A 5,211-nucleotide genomic window follows, 5' to 3' on the forward strand; every position below is an offset into this window, starting at 1 on the left:
AGCGACTTCCCTTTCACTTTTCACTTTCATGCATTGGAGAAGGAAATAGCAACCCACTCCAGTGTTCTTGCCTGGAGAATCCCAGGGACGGGGGAGCCTGGTGGGCTGCCATCTCTGGGGTCACACAGAGTCGGACACGACTGAAGCGACTTAGCAGCAGCAGCAGCTGAAGGGGAAACACCTTTGTCTGACCAGTAAACCACAAATCTCTTTTATCTGTTTCACTTTGCACTTGATGTTTTATACTCCCTAGAAGCAGGGTTAGAGGCACCAGGGTGTGTGCAGCCCTCTAAGGCATCATGTATTTCACATCATATTCACCGTGGAAAGGGGTATTAAAATCTCAGGCTGTACTCCAGATCCAGTGTATCAGTCTCTGAGAACACACTCACACATATACACATACACACACAGGAAATCCCTCCAAGTGACTCAGATATGCACCCTTTTGTTGAGTGCTTTGTTTAAAAGTTTTTAACTTTAAATTCTTTGGGGGAATGTCTTCAGTAGAAAACTAACACATACGTAGTTTTCCTTATATCAGATTGAGTCACACAATTGCTTTGGTCCTGCCTATGCCCTTGTGAATAAAATTAAGTATAACTCATTCTAAAGTCTTTATCTTTGCCTCAATCTCCTTTAGGTACCATGGGACTCATTGTGATGGAAAACCAAGGGACAGAAGAAGGTGGTGGTGTGCAGCTGAGATGGAGCTGCTGACTCCAGTGTGCAGTAGACTGGATGCTTTGCAGAGTCCCAGGCTGTTCAGAATATTGTTCTGAACAATTGTTGTTTGTTCAGCCACCAAGTCGTGTCTGATTCTCTGCAACCCCGTGGACTGCAGCACACCAGGCTTCCCTGTTCCTCACTATCTCCCTGAGTTTGTTTAAACTCACATCCATGGAGTCAGTGATACTACCCAACCATGTCATCCTCTGTTGTCCCCGTCTCCTCTTGCCTTCAATCTTTTCTAGCATCAGAGTCTTTTCCAATGAGTCACCTCTTCAGATCAGGTGGCCCAAGTATTGGAGTTTCAGCATCAGTCCTTCCAGTGAATATTCAGGGTTGATTTCCTTTAGGATTCACTGCTTTGATCTCCTTGATGTCCAAGGGACTCTCAAGAGTCTTCTCCAGCACCACAATTTGAAAGCATCAATTCTTCAGTGCTCAGCCTTCTTTATGATCCAGTTCTCACATCCATACATGACTACTGGAAAAACCATAGCTTTGTCTAGACGGACCTTTAGAGCCATTACCCAGGACGCAATCACCATGCAATGGGGTCTCTGTGTTCAAGCATGAAGAGTCTGCTAACAGCATTCCAGTGTATAACTATGGAATCAACCCTCTCACGGCTGCCAAACCCAGGCGCAGTGCCTTTGGAGTGGAGAAGTAGCCTGGATGTGGGCACCTGGCCAACGCTGTGTGTGCCATTAGAAGGAGGCAGAGGCCCGGGAGAGAAAGACAAATCCTCCTTCCCTTAAAGCACGTCTTGCATGCCTGGTCGAACAGTGACTCTCTGGAGTAAAGAAGGTTGTGTTGTCCCCAGAACCACGCCTTACTGAATGTGGTCAACCAGACCACCTTATTGAATGTGGTCAATAAGCTTTCTGAGCCTCAGTTTGCTCTGGAGCAAATATGAGTCCTTGATTCTTCCTGGAGATGCTGTAAGGGTTGGTGAGACAATCACTATAAGATGCTGTGAAATGAGTTGCTCAGAGAGCCGGATGAATACAAGGTATATTGCTAAGATCCACACAGAGCAGTTTAGCTGATGAATTGGAAAGCCTTACTCCCACTCATTTCTGAAGGGACACACCCAAGACAGCCTCTAACTCTTCGTGTCCCAATCTCAATAGCAGGCTCACTCTAGATGCTGGCAAATTGGTTAGGAAAAAAAAAAAAGTCATTTCTGATCATCAGAACTGCATTTACTGTTCAGCCTCTGTTTTTTTTTTTTCTTTCTTTGATAGAAAGGCGGTCGCCAGCCAGGTTTCTTCCCCCGGCTGACAGCCGTTTCCATAAAGCCATGTGTTTTTTTAGAGCAGCCTATGGTGACATAGCAGCCCAGACATATGGTGTCATTATTCAGCCGACACAAATTTGACACTTAAGTGAATTTATTATATTTTGCTTTGCTCCTGGTGCCTGAAAGGCTTTGCCACTGTCTCTTCATAGAGCTTGTCACAGATGTTGATGTATTTTCCTCCTCCATGGCCAGGTTTTACTGTGGAAACTGATACAACTTCACGATAGAATTTCTAGATGAATTATTCACGCATTGCATGCTTTCTGCACACGGGGGCTTGGAAGAAATCCATACTATTCAATAAATAGTCTTTCTAATCCTCTGTAACAGAGCATTCTCTCCTGGTTTAAACTATGTCTCTTATCATCTTTGTAATCATACTGTTTTGGGTAAAGTATTTCATAGTTGATAGCTTAGTTAAAATATTCACAATAGTTCACATTAATGTGCAACAAAATCATCCAGGCCCTGAAATAGATCCACTGCAGCAAAAATAAGGCATACAGGCCAAATTCTCATCAGTTCAAAATTTTATTCACTCAGAACAAAACACACACACACACACACACAACTGAACCCTTTAGTCAATTCTACTTCAATGATTTATAGAGCAATTCCTGAAATATCTCAATATTTGTTATTATAGACAGAATAGGCCTCTCTTGATGCTAATACCATCTGTAGAGATGAGTTTTTAATTGAAAAGAATTTTCAACTTGATGGAAAAGAGTCAGATGAACTCATCACTGGCCTCTGAGAAAAGATTAATGAAACAAAAACATATCAAGCTTCTTTAATACCTGGAGAAGCCATAAGGATACCTCAAGTGACATTATGGGCTATGGTAACGGGAGTGAATAACCTTAACATGACACAGTAAGCCCGTGGAAGAATAAAGAGCTATAATTACAGTTTTTGAAGGATATTGACCTATTGACCTATAAGATTTAAGACTTTGCCTCAGGGTCATTTCTTAACGTAGTTTTTGTTTTATTGTGGTTCATTGTTTGTGGGGTTTTTTTCCATCCCCAACTGAAATAAGTTTTCAACTGTATTCAGTAAAATTCTAAGGGATTAAAAAGGCTTTTCCTTCTCTTATTTTTAATTGAATTAAATGCTCAAAGCACATGTTTTTAAATCAGAAATCTCTTCTTTTAGAATTTGCTTCCCATTCAAAGAGCACTGACATTTACAATTGTTCTCAGAACAGATGGCCAAAGAATTGCACAAAAGCACAAAGGAAGATGAAATTCTAGCTAATGATTATTACTATTTGAACACATTCAGGCAAAGTGCTGTAGACTTCATGGCTGAAGCTTTGAGGTCCATCCATGCATAACTTCCCTCATTTGTTGTCCATGGCACCACTCTCTTCCCAGCCTCTCACACCACTGACACCAGTCCTCCCTGGCTACAACTTCTCACAACCTCATACCACTCCCCACCAAGTACTAACAATTCTTTCTTTCTTTGAAATATGAATTCTATTCCAGTAGTACCCAAACTTTGTGGCACCAGCGGCTGCATGTCTTCATAATTTTTCCACAGACCGTGGCGGGGTGCTTTTGGGATAATTCAAGCATTTACTGTGCAATTTATTTTTATTACTATTAATTATATCAGCTCCACTTCAGATCATCAGGCATTAGATCCCAGAGGTTGGGGACTCCTGTTTTATTCAAATCTCTTTGTTTCCTCCAGCCTACTCCAAGCCCCCACTGTCTTCATCCAGACATCCACGTTATCTGTCTTGTCTTGTCTTCCCATTTCTCCAGAATGCCCCTCACTCCAGTCTGCCCTGTCTATCATCACCAGGATAAATGTCCTCATGCACTATTTTATCACCTCCCTCTTAAGAATCCATAATATGTGTCTATTACCTAGTGTCTATCATTTTATTGATGTATATAAAGGTGCTGGGCTTGTTCCAAGTCCTTAAAAATATCAAATCATTTAATCTTCACAACAATCCTGCAAGGTAAGAACTGTGACTTTCCCCTTCTTATAGGTGTGGATGCTAAGGCACAGAGATGATGAATAACTTGCCCAGGATCACACAGTCATCAAGTGATGGAGCCATGATTCAAATTCAGTCTGTGTTTAACCAATATATTGTGCTGTCTCCTCTTGGAACCACTTGCACCTACATCATGTTTTATATTTTGTTTGGTTATTTATTTGGCTACACCAGGTCTTAGTTATGACATGCAGGATCTTAGTTGCAACATGTCAACTCTTAGTTGCAGCATATGAGATCTAGTTCCCTGACCAGGGATCAAACCCACGGCCCCTGCATTAGGAGCACAGAGTCTCAGCCACTGGACCACTAGGGAAGTCCCCCATGTTTTGTATTTTGTAAACACCACATTTCTCATTTGAGCCAAACCTATAGCCTATTCACCCATAAATCCATCTTGTTTGAGTTCTTTTTAGTAAAAGGTCCTCTATTTCAATGAACCACCCTCCCTATGTACCAATTTCTACCTCCTGCACCTTTGCCTGTGGGGATGTTCTTGCCTGGCCTCTCTTTCCATTCATCTCTCTTTGTCATACACAGATCATACAAATTATGAATATTTGTCATTGTAATATATGAACTTCTTGCAAGATGTAACTCAGTTCTCAAAGGAGGCCTCTGAGCTCAATGGAAGCCTCTTTTCTTCTTTGCCCTCTCTCAGTGTGTGCACACAAAGCCCATTATGGTTACACTTTCTTCCAAGAATATCCTCACACTCACCTTCTGCTCTGACACCTCCTTCATAGGCAGAACTTAGAGCTATGACAACCGCTTTCTCACAACAAGAAGGGAGTTGGCTCAACCCTTGATGATCACCCCACCCACCTGGTTCAACTCACCCCACCTATGAGCTCCTCAAAGGCAGGTACTGCAAAATCTCATAGCACTGTAGGGAGTCGGTGTGAATTTGTGATACATTAGCATGCAGTTCCACTTTGCTTTCTACTTGTTTTATATATATATACATATATACATATATATATATATATACACACACAAACACACACGGATGCATACACACATTTACACATATGTTCGGGCTTCCTTGATGGTTCACTGGTAAAGAATCTACCTGCCAATGCAGGAGACACAGGTTTAATCCCTGGGTCAGGAAGGTTCCCTGAAAAAGGAAACGGCAACCCACTCCAGTATTCTTGCCTAGGAA

Source organism: Bison bison, unplaced genomic scaffold (genome assembly GCF_000754665.1).
Source record: "Bison bison bison isolate TAMUID 2011002044 unplaced genomic scaffold, Bison_UMD1.0 scf7180017864241, whole genome shotgun sequence".
Classification (NCBI taxonomy): Eukaryota; Metazoa; Chordata; class Mammalia; order Artiodactyla; family Bovidae; genus Bison; species Bison bison.